This window comes from Canis lupus, chromosome X, assembly GCF_048164855.1.
Source record: "Canis lupus baileyi chromosome X, mCanLup2.hap1, whole genome shotgun sequence".
In the NCBI taxonomy this organism is placed as follows: Eukaryota; Metazoa; Chordata; class Mammalia; order Carnivora; family Canidae; genus Canis; species Canis lupus.
The window spans coordinates 91,297,591-91,310,436 of record NC_132876.1 but is presented as its reverse complement, the minus strand read 5'-3'; positions in this window follow the sequence as shown (position 1 = coordinate 91,310,436).

Genomic DNA, 12,846 nt, shown 5'->3' with positions numbered 1-12,846 from the left:
AAATATTTATGTACAGGTTTTTGTGTGAACGTCAAGTTTCCATTTCTTTGGAAATTCTGCCCTCCACCCAGGAGTGTGATTGTTGGTTTGTATGGTAGTTGCATGTTTACTTTGATAAGAAACTACCAAATTGTTTTCCAGAGTCACTGTACCATTTTACGTTCTCACCAGCAGTATATGAGTGATTCGTTTTCACTGCCTCCTGGCAAGCATTTGGCATTGTCGCTCCTCTTTATTTAGCCATCCTGATAGCTGTGCCATCATATCTCATTGTGTTTTTTTTTTTCCTTGCCTTTCCCTAACGGCTAATGAAGCTGACCATCTCTTCATGTGCTTATTTGCCATCAGCATATCCTCTGCAGTGAAATAACTCTTCGTGTCTTTTGCTCATTTTCTAATTGGACTGTTCGGTTTTGTTACTCTTTGTTGAGTTTTGTGAGTTCTTTATATATGCCACATACTTGTCCTTTATATTTGATACATGGTTTGCAAACATTTCTCCCCAGTATGTACGTTGTATTTTCACCCTCTTAACGGGGTGTTTTGCAGAGCAAACATTTTTAATTGTGGAGAAGTCCAATTTACCAATTTTCTCTTTTATTGAATGCACATTTGGTGTTGAGTCTAAAATCTCTGCCTAGCCTGAGATCACAAAAGATTTTTCTTCCTTTTTTTCCTTAAATGTTTCATAGTTTTATGTTTTACATTTAAGCCCATTATCCATTTTGAGTTAATTTTTCTATAACTTATAAGGTCTGGGTTAAGTTTCTTTTTTTTTTCTTATGGATGTCTAATTGTTCTGGCAGTATTTGTTGAAAGGCCATTTTTCTCCACTGAATTACTTTTGTACCTTTGTACAAAAAAAGTACAAAAAAGGTACTTTTGTACCTTTGTCAAAAAACTAATATGTTAGTTGGACATATTTGTGTGGGGCTATTTCTGGTTTACTCTGTTCCATTAACCCATATGTCTATTTATCCACCAATAACACTGCCTTGATTATTATAACTAAATAATAACCCTTAATACTCAGTAGAATGATTTCTCCCTTTGTCCTTCTTTTTCTAGGTTATTTGGCCACTTAAGGGCTTGTGCTTTTCCATATACATTTTAGAATAAATTTGTGTCCACAAACAACCTTGCTGGGATTTCAATAGGAATTGCATTAAATGTGTATATCAAATTGGAGAGAATTGACATTTTTTCTATGTTGAGTCCTTTAATCCATTTATTGGAATGTCTCTTCATGTATGAGAGGTCTTCTTTGACTTCTTTTACCACTTTTTAAATAATCTTCAGCATACAAACTTCGTACATGTTTTGTTACTTATATACCAAAATATTTCACTTTCTCTAGTATGAATGTAAATTCTATTGTCTTTTAATGTTAGTTTCCACATGCTCATGAGTAATATATAAAATGCAATTGATCTTATATTTGTGTGTCAATTTTATATTCTGTAACCTTGCTGAGCTCACTTATTGGTTCCAGGAATGTCGGGTGTTTTGTTTTTAAATAGCTTCCTTGGTTTTTTTTTATGTAGACAGTCTGAAAATGGGGACAATTTTCTTTCTTTCTTTCTTTCTTTCTTTCTTTCTTTCTTTCTTTTCTTCCTTTTTCTTTCTTTCTTTCTTTTCTTCCTTCCTTTCTTTCTTTCTTTCTTTCTTTCTTTCTTTCTTTCTTTCTTTCTTTCTTTCTTTTCTTTCTTTCTTCCCTTTGTGTCTTTATTTATTTTTCTCGCGTATGGCACTGGCTAGAGCTTCCTATACTCTAGTGAGTATAAGTAATAAGAGTCACCATCTTCACTTGGTTCCTGATCTTAGCACATCCAGTTGCTCAACCATTAAGTATGATGCTGTCTGTGAATTTCTTGTAAGTGCTCTTTATGAAGCTGAGGTAGTTCCCTTCTGTTTCTAATTGCTGAGAGTTTTTTTTTTAATCATGAAGAGTGTTGCATTTTCAAATGTGTTTTTTTCTATTTCCATTTCCATTGATATGATCATATGATTCTTCTTGTTTAACTTGTTGATATGATGGATTGCATTAAATGATTTTTGAATGTTGAACTACCTTTGCATTCTTGGAATAAGTCCCAATTCACCGTGGTATAGAATTATTTGTTTTTTTGGGAGGGGGTATTTATTTTTTTTTTTGTATATATTTTTTTGAGTTTGATTTGCCAACATATAGTATAACACCCAGTGCTCATCCTGTCAACTGCCCCCCTCAGTGCCAGTCACCCAGTCACCCCAACCCCCCCAACTCCCTTTCCACCACTCCTTGGTCGTTTCCCAGAGTTAGGAGTCTCTCATGTTCTCTCACGCTCTCTGATTTTTCCCACTCATTTTCTCTCCTTTCTCCTTTAATCCCTTTCACTATTTTTTATATTCCTCAAATTAGGGGGACCTGGGTGACTCGGTTAAGCAACTGACTCTTGATTTTGGCTCAGGTCATGATCTCAGGGTTGTGAGATAGAACCCCAAGTTGGGCCCCACTCTGGGTGTGAAGCCTGCTTAAGATTCTCTCTCTCTCTCTCCCTCTCTCCTGCAATAAAAAAAAAAATTTAAATAAAATCCTTAAAAAAGAATTATTTGTATACATTGTTGGATTGTGTTTGGTAGTATTTTGGTGAGGATTTTTGTTTTTAAATTCCCAAGAGAAAAAAAAATTCCCAAGAGATATTGGATCTGTGTTTTTCTTTTCTTTCCTTTTTTTTTTTTTTGTACTGTCTTTTCCTGGTTTTGGGTATCAATATAATACATGCCTCAAAAAATGAGTTGGGAAGTGTTACTTCCTCTTCTACTTTCTGGAAGAGATTGGTTAAAATTGATGTTAATCTTTAAATGTTTGATAAAATTTTCCAGGGAATGCACTTGGGCCAGGGAACTTCTTTTGGAGTTTAAACTACAAATTCTATTTCTTTAATGGTTATAGTATCTATTTCATTTCCATTGAAATTTGCTATTTCAGGATTTTTGAGAAATTGGTCTATTTCTCCTAAGTGGTCAAACTTATGAGAATAAACTTGTTTGTTGTATTCTGTCGTTATCCTTTTAATGGCTACAGGATCTATAGCAATAGCCCCTAATTTGTTCCTAATATTGGTGTTGTGTCTCTTCTCATTTTATACATCAGTTTTGCTGGAGCTTCATTGAGTTTTTTTTTTTTTTCAAAGAACCAGCTTTTTGTTTCAGTGATTTTTTTTCTGTTTTCCTATTTTCAATTTCATTTATGCCTGCTCTTATTTTTATGATTTCCTTCCATCTGCCTGCTTCTGCTCTACTTTGCCCTTCTTTTTCTAGCCTTTTAGAGTAAGAACCTGGATTATTGACTTGAGATCTTTCCTCTTTTTTTAATGGAAAAGTGGAGTGCTATACATTTCCCTCTCAGCGATGCTTTAGCTGAATCCTACAAACTGGAATGTGCTTTATTTTAATTTAATTTATCTTGATGTATTTTTAAATTTTTTGGAGACTTCCTTTTGGGCTCATGGGTTGTGTGATAGTGTGTTAATTTCCAATTGTCTTATTTTCATCTTTATATATTTTTTAAAGATTTTATTTATTTATTCATGAGAGACACCAAGAGAGAGGCAGAGACATAGGCAGAGAGAGAAGCAGGCTCCCCATGAGCAAGAAGCCTGATGCAGGACTTGATCCCAGGACCCAGGATCATGACCTGAGCCGAAGGCAGATGTTCAGCCTCTGAGTCACCCAGGCGCCCCTCATCTTTCTATTATTGATGTCTACAGTGATTCCCTTATGGTTGAAGAACATAATTCTGTGTTTAGGTTTGTTTCATGGCCCTTTAGCCACTCTTTAAATGTAGGTTTACTAGCAGCACATTCTCTTAGTTTTCCCTTGTCTAAGAAATGCTTTTATCTCCCCTTCATTCCTAATGGATAGTTTCACCAAGTACAGAATTCATGGTTGACAGTCTTTACCCTTCAGCACTTGAAAAATGTGCCTCTTCCTTTAGGCTGCCATTGTTTCTGATGAGAAATCTGCTATTCTTTCAGTTGTCATTCCCTCCAGTTCATTTGTCATTTTTCCCTGGCTGCTTGAAAAAGAAAAAATTTTCTTCATCTTTAGTTTTCCTGTTTTTTTTTAAAGATTTTTATATTTATTTGAGAGAGAGACAGGAATAGTGAGAGAAAGAGAGCACAAGTGGGGAGGAGAGGGAGAAACAGGCTCCCAGCTGAGCAAGGAGCTGGATGCAGGGCTCGATCCCAAAACCTTGGGATAATGACCTGAGCTAAAGGCAGGTGCATAACTGAACCACCCAGGTGCCCCTAGTTTTCCTATATTTAGTTATTATTTGTCTTTGCATGAATTTCTTTGTGTTTACCTAGTTGGGGTTCACTAGGCTTCTCGATTCTTTAAGTTAGGTCTTCTGCCAATTTGAGAAATTTTCAGCTATTATTTCTCCAAATACCTTTTCAGTCCCACATTCTTTTTTCCTTCTGAGATTCTGATGAGACAAATGTAAGATATTTTTTATTGTGCATATTGTCCCTGAAATTCTCTTCTTCTTCTTTATTATTATTTTTTTCAGTCTATTTTTACTCTGTTGGTCAGACTGAGTACATTTTATTGAGCTTTTATCAAATTCACTGATTCTATCTTCTTTTCCACTCTACCATGAGCCCATCTAACAAGTTTTCTGTTCAGTTATTGTATATTTCAGCTCTATAATTTCCATTTAGTAGTCTTTAAATATTTTCTCTCTCTTTGCTGTGGTTTTATATTTTTTATTTGTTTTAAGAGAATTCATAATTATTTGTTGGAGCAATTTTGTGGTGGCTGCTTTAAAATCTTTGTCTGATATTCCAAAATCTGACTCATCTTGTTATTGGTGCCAGTTGATTATCTCTCTTTTTTTAAGATTTTATTTATTTATTTATTTGAGAGAGAGAGAGAGAGAGAGAGAGAGCAAGCAGAAGGGCCGAGGAAGAGGGAAAAGGAAAGAATTCCAACCAGGCTCTGTGCTGAGCCTGGAGCCCAATGTGGGCCTAATCCCACGGCCCTGAGATCAGGACCTGAACTGGAATCAAGAGTCAGGTGCCCAACCAACTGAGCCATCCAGGTGCCCCGGGTTGACTATCTTTTTAATCCAAGTTGTGATTTTCCTGGTTATTAGTATGATGAGTGATTTTTATTGTATTTTGGACATTTGGGGTTTTCATTAGAAGACTCCGTATTTGAATCTTTCACTTTAGCTGGCATTTGCCCTGTTCAGGTTTTGCTTGCAGGTTCTGTCCTACTTTTTGGGCTTTTAGTTCCAATGACAATTTAGTTTTCTGAGCCCTTGCAATGATATTCTGGTCTGTTTCATTCATCTGGCCCTGCTTGAGCTTCTGTTAGATCCCTGCTAGTGCCATTTGTGAAGATGAACAGTGTTTCCCTGGGCCTCTCGGTATTCTTAAGTAGGATGTGAGGGGTACCAGACCTATGAGAGGGAGAGCACTATCCTTGGCCTGTTCACTGGCCACTGGTGTCATTTAGCTTCCTGGTTTTGTAGGTGCCTCGGGGAGTGAAGAGCCTACTAGAGCTGCCTTTTGCCTCTGAGTGGAGGATCTGGGTGACTCTTCACCATTAGGTGGAGGGTAGAGTGGCATTAACCTTGGGTCACCTGCTGTCACTGAGGGGATGCCTAGAAAACATGGAGCATGCTAGCCCCACATTGATGGCTGTGTGAATGTTACTGATTGGTATAGGGTGTGGGGTAGATTGGTCCACTCAGGACCCACTATTGCTCTGCTGTGGACAGATTGAACCCACTGCTCTTGCTGGATGTAGACAGGGGATTGGGCAACCTCCTGAGCTCTGCTGGTACCACTGCTGTGAGTAGATTGGCCTGCTACTGCCCCTTGGTGTGTGTCTCCCAATTAAGTCCCTACTGGGCTTCCCTTTTCCTGGAAAAATAAATGAAAACCCAGGGAGTTACCATAATATTGCTCTTCAATCCTGAGGTCCCTAACTAGTCTGTCTTCTTCTCTCCAACATTCAGAGTTTTATAATTGTCTGTTGAATTATTTTCAGAGTATTTAGTTGTACTTAGAGGAAAGAGGGAATATTGAGTCTGCTCTTATATGAGAAACAAAAACCAGTTTTTAACAAATTAAATTTATTGCTCAGAAAAGGAGTCTGTTCAGTGTGGTAGGTATACAAGTGTTTGTTTTATATTATTATTTGTACATTCCTGTGGGTTTGAGATATCAAAATTAGCTGATTGGAAGGTGGTACCAGACATAAGGTAATCTCTCATTGATATTGCACTGTGTCTCCTATTGTGGTTTATTATATTTAGTTTGATGAACAAAATATTTGTTTGGTCAAGACACATTAGCTAGAAATTATTTCAATTGCACCCAAAATGCTAATTTTGGATGACCATCTGACAGACTAGAGTTAAAAATGAGGCAGAGAAATTTAACACAAATGTCGTCATCGTGCAAGGGAACATTCACAATCGCAAAAGTTAGATGTTGATGTCACCAAGCCTTTTAAGGATCACTTGTAAGTGGTTACCTTTGGAGATAGTTAACATAAACCTATAAGATGAATCTTAAAAAAAAAATGGACAACTGCCCAGATATGAGGATGGAAACTTGATGCTTCAGATATATCCAGTGACACCATTATATGTAGACTACAGAGGGCTGTTTCAACTTTGAGGTAAATGAAGATAATGTGTGACCTCAAGAACTGCATTAGATGCCTCGAACATATCCCTAACTGCTTTATAGGGAAGTCACTGATGTCAAAGATGCATGATTAGTTTACATACAATTTTTTCACATGGCAAAAAGACAGTGTTTCCAATTAATACTTCTTTTTATATAAAACATGTTTATGAACATGAATATGTAATTTTATTAGAAAATTAAAGTGTAAAAAAAAAGAAAAAGAAAATTAAAGTGTTAGTAAACCTTTCACTATTCCATCTGTATCTTTGAAAGTTTGTATATTCAAGGTGATAAAAAAGAAATTTTAGAGAAAGAGAGAGCATGAGTCAGAGGGAGGGGCAGAGGGAGAGAGAGAATCCCAAACAGTCTTCACACCCAGCACGGAGCCCAACATGGGGCTTGATCCCATGACCTCGAGCTCATGACCTGAACCAAAATCAGGAGTCAGATGCTTAACTGACTGAGCCACCTAAATGATGAAAAAATCTTTTAAAAAAGATCTTTTCATTTGGAAATTTGGAAGTTACACTGCATTTGGTATAGATTTATATATAGTTATTTTAGTATTTCAAATGCTCAGAAAACTATAGTTGTGAGTCCACTACCCAGATTGTGGAATATTAACCTCTGATCATATTTACCACATAATTTTTAAAAAGAAAGAAAGTCTTCAGTGCAAGTCCTTTCTGTGTACCCTACTTCTATCCCATTCCCTCCTTCCTTCCCCCAGTGAAGGGTATTCATTTACATGAATGTCTAATATGATTGCACACAGATATATATTTGAAAACAACACTTGCAATTGTTTTATGAATTTTAAAGCATTACACAAATGAAGTCATGCTGCATATATCCTATAATACTGATATATCTGAAATTATTTTTATCTTATTTTGTGCTTTCTGCTTACCACACTTTTGTTCTCCTTTCCAGCTGTCTAATAGACTGGAAAAAAATTAGTTCTCCTTTTTATTCATTGCCAGCTTGGAAATTTTGTGTTGTATTTCTAAGTTTACTAGTTATTCTTACATTCTAAACACATATATTTAATTATGAATATTTTTTCAAAGTCCAAAGCTATTTAATATATCTATTCTCTTACCTTTACTGTTAGCCCCAGTAGCCTCCTCAATTTCTCTGTTGTTTAGTCTGGTATCTTAATCTATTTAAAACACAACTTATGGGGGCATCTGGGTTGCTTAGTCAGTTAAGCATCCGACTCTTGATTTTGGCTCAGTTCATGATCTTGGGGTCATGAGATGGATCCCGATGTCAAACTCTGAGCTGAGCATGGTGCCTGCTTAAGATTCTCTCTCTCCCTCTCCCTCTAAAAGAAAAAAAAAAGCACAATTTATGGCTCTTAGTTTTTATTGGTTAATAGTTAATTAAATTTACTATCCTATATTATTATTATACATGTATTTCTTTGTCATAGTTTCTGGTAGCCTACTTCTTCTGCATTCACTTTTCTGCTCATTAAAGTATATCCTTTAGTTGCTCACTTAGCAAATATCTGTGGTTCTTTATTTTTGAAAATATCTTTATTTGTCCTTACCTTTAAATATTTTTGCTGAAGATGTAGACCTAGGTTGACAATGATTTTTCCTTAGCAGTTGGAAGATGCCATTGTCTTCTGTCATCTGTTGCTGTAAGTTTAATACTTTTTTGACAGTAATTCATCTTCTCATTCTTGTAGCTTTTGACATTTTCTCTTTGTCCTTGATATTCTGAAGTTTCAATATAATAAGTTTTGATTTGTTTTTATTCATACTGTTTAGAATTTGATGTGACTTTTAATCTGAGTCCTATCTTTCTCTAACCAGCACAATTCTGGAAAATTATGTTCTCTCGTTTTGAACTCCAATTAGATGTATATTCGAGCCTCCCGCAATCTCTCAACTGCTCTTTCATTATATCCTTTTATCTCTTCGTAGTGTATCTTATAAATTAGGCAAGACTATCTTCCAATTCACTAATTTTCTCTTTGATTAAGTTCATAACTCACTCAACAAACATTGGTTGGGTGCTTTATGACATGTCAAGTACTATAGCAGACACTGTTTTTACAGATGAATGGAGAGCGCCCTAGTTTTGATGACTCCATGTCTTGTCAGGAAGAAATGCAAGTTAAGAAGCGATCTCATGTGGTGTCTTGAGTGTTATGGCCAAACCGTGGTGTTCCCTGAGTACCAACGGTGGCTACCTAGAAATCAGAAGGGACCACCTTAAGTAAAAGCTATCCATGTGGGACATGGCAGGCCAGGTAGAATTTTGCCAGGTGCCATAAGGAGGTGGAAGCACGTGGCTGCCAAAGAAAACAACTGTAACAAGAGGAGCAAGAACTATTGTGTTTGTTAGTAGCTGGAGAGGTGGCAGGAGGAGATCTAGGGAAGGCGTGAGAGATGACATTGGGGAGGTAGGCAGGGAGCAGGTCATGGAGGGCCTTGGGCACTCTGTTCTTGAGTGTGATTTTTTTTCCTGAAAGGAGGAGGCAGTAATTTAGACATGTTAAGCAGAGGAATGGCACGGTTAGATTTGGATTTTAGGCCTATCATTCCAGATTGCAGGAACTTGGGGCTAGATGCAGGAAATGATGAGGATACAGATTGTGGCAGCAATTAGAAAGGCTAGGCAGGATGGTATGGTGAGGAGAGATGCTTGGGAGGCAGACGTGATTGAGCTTGGTAATGGAGAGGCTGACGGGTCTGTGGAAAGGGAGGAGGCAAGGACAGCTAACAAGTGTGGGAATCGGTGATTGGGTGGATGGGATGTTGTCGCCAGAAGTAAGAAGGAGCAACAGCTTTATGGGGAGGGTACAGGGGTGATAATAAGGATTGAGACAGGTTATTCTAGGAGCTTGTGGGTTTCACAGATGAAGACATGAGCACTATGTAGATGTGAAGATCCAAAACTCACAAAAGAGCTGTTACAAGTACGTGGAGAAGGCTGTCAATAATCCAGGCTCTTTGCCTATATGTGAGTGGTTAGAATCACCTCATCGATAAAGGCAAATGTCCAATGCTTGTCTGTTTTCCAAGTATCATCCTTCTTACAAAGAAAGGCCCTAGATGGCCACCATTACTGAGAAAAGAAGGTGATAGAACCTGGAATCATTGTTCCCAGGAGAAAAGACTTGGGATGGTCTTCATATCTCTCTTGGAATGCAGTGCAATTCCATTAATCCTGTCCCTATCTCTGGTTGTACCAGGCCCCTCCTCATTCAAACTACCATTTGTAACAAAATGCCTGTCATCATCCCAGTTAACTTACAACACAGGGCTCTGCTGTATTCCCCAAGAACTACCTACTGCATGTGAAAAGCATAGAGAATGGTAACCATTGTGTTTAGGTCCGCTAAATGACAAAAAAAGAAATACACTGTTAAGGGACGAGCTTTAGGTTAGACACACGGGAACCTTCCACGAAGATCTTGGCTAAGAGCGGAAATGGTTTACCTCAAGTGTCAGGGAATCTCCTCCCTCGAATGCTCCTAAGAAGAGGACAAACATTTGTTTTATTGGAAAAATTTTAAGATAGCTTAGTAAAAGCTTCAAGATTGTTTAGTGGCTCTTTCACTGCCTCCAGCATGAAACAAAATCCTGGCATGGTTCACCTAGCCCATCACGATCTCTTCCCTGCTTGACTCTCACCTCCTACTTCCCACCAGCTTCAAGTGTTGAGTTTTCACTCTCTCCAAAACTCCATGCTCTCTCCCTTTGGGGCCTCTCTGTATCTGGAACTTTCTTCCTCTTGCCTTTGTACTTCTGTTGCCTCTAATTCATCCTTCGAGTCTCACCTGAGATGCTTCTTCCTTCAGGAAACCTTTACTGATTTTCTAAGTTGTAGCTGTCCCTTCCATTATCTCACATTAATTAAATCATTCAATACATGCTTTTAAGGGCCAATTAGAGGTCAGGCACTGTGCTAAATTATGACAACATAAGCCTGCCCCAGTAGAACCTATTGGGGAAAAGGGAGAATAAACAAGTCAACCGACGGTATTAATTAGTGTGAAAAGTGAACTGCTGTACCAAAATATCCAGCAATAATGTAGCGTGAAGAACAAGGACATGCATTCTCTTTCAACAGTCGAAGGTGAGTGTTCCAGGTCAATGAGAAGCTCAGCTTCGAGCAGTTATGCAGGAACCCAGATCATGAGTGGCTCAGCCATCCTCACTGGATGGCTTCCAAAGTCACTCTAGTCCACTGCTCTCCGATAGAATATTCTATGATGATGAAACATTCTATCAGTATCTGTGCTGTCCAATATAGTAGCCGCCTGGCTACATGTAGCTATCGAATACTTGAATCGTGGCTAGTGAAACCAAGGAACAGAATTTTAAATTTTAAGTAATTAGACTTTGAATTTAAATAATGACATGTGTCTAATTAGTGGCTACCGTATTGGACAGTGTGGCCTCATTGCCACGCCAGCCAGGGGGATGGGAGAAAAAGGAATTCTGGGGCCTGGGGTTTCCTTTTAAGTGGACAAGGCCAAAGTTGTACCCACAGCTTCTGCTCACATTCCATTGGACCTATTGTGTTTCATTGCATCTAAGTTGACATCAGTTGTAAGATGGATCATGTTCTTATATGACACTAAGGAAGAAAACAAGTGCTGCCAATTAAACTGTTATAATGCATTTTTAAGATCACATACACTTTTAATTTTATACGTATTGCTAGAGCCTTTCAGATGTACTAAATATGCACACAGAGGAAAATACAAGTAAAATAAGTTCCTAAAGTTTCTTTGCGTTGAGATTCTAACTCCCCTGAAATACTTTTCAACTCAGACTTGCTGATGTCTGAGCTTTTCCACAGACAATTTTTCTCCATGCCCCCGAAACATCAGTGATGTGGCATTTCTTCAAAGTGTGCTCTACTCTTGTATCCAGGATTTCCTTCCAAGAAGCTGACACCCATTTGGCAACTTTTGATTCTGGTGCTTTACCATTTGATCAAATGAACAGTATTCTTTTTTCCCTTGGTTGAAACAAATGTTGCTAGAAGTTGGCCAGTTTGGGACAAATGGATATTCATTGTCTTAAGAATGATCTTGCTCGACATGCGAATTGGTCACATGGGCCTCTCAGGGCTTTGAAATTTCTTTTGTCTGTTCTGAAGGATTCGACAATTTCTCCTGCTTTCAATTGCATTACTGGACAGGAGATAGGCCATTCTCTTGCTTGTATCTCAGAAGCAAAATGTAACACAGCTTCATCTACTTGTAGATGTCTTCCTTTCTTAGGTCTCCTAAACATTTGGTTGTTGCTTTGCAAAAAAAAAAAAAAACAAAACAAAAAACCCAAACAACAAAAAAGCCCGAAATTGCTACCATCCCTCCAGTGATGAATATTTGCTTCGCTAATATCAAATGTATGCCCCATCGCCCTGTTTACATGCTTTTCTGTGTACACGATACCTTTTCATCTCACTGCAAAATCATAGTGTAATCTTTCTGAAGACATTTTAAGCACCAATTCAATTTAGCATGTGTAGCGCTGGCAATGCACAGATCTCAGCTGAAGTGATGACAATGTGAATAGCTATGACCAGCATTGCATGCACAAGGGCAATGACAACCATTTCACGATTGCCATCCAGCCTACAGTGATGGTGACATGCCATTGACTGGGTGGGTGGGGGGGGGGCGGCACAGGAGTCAGTGCCAGGGCAAACCAAAGCCAAAGCCGAGCCAAGGATGGGTGAGCTAAGAGGATTCTGGCCTATGGGGCAATAGAAGAAAAACCCACATATGAGCAGAGAGGCAAAAACGAGAGCGCGTGAGAGCCTGGAGAAGGAAGGGGAGAGGGAGGGAAGAAGGGAAGGAGAGTTATTTCCTGGAGACTCCTCGACTTTAGGTCAGTGATACATACATCCATGCGTGTGTATCCATACACACGCGCCTGCACAAAGACATGCGTACACACACGTTTCTGTGTCTCTTCTTGCCTGAGCTAGCTCAAGTGGGTTTCTGTACTCGCAAACAAAGACTAGAACACTGGCCTTTTAAGATCTGTTTCAGTTCAAGGGGTGACCTTCAGAGAAAGTCCAAAAGAAGCTGATCTGACCACAAAGGGAACTGCATCGGTTGGGTCAGTTTGAGGGATTCTGACAAAGAAGAAACATGAATTTCATGCAGCTTAATATGAGC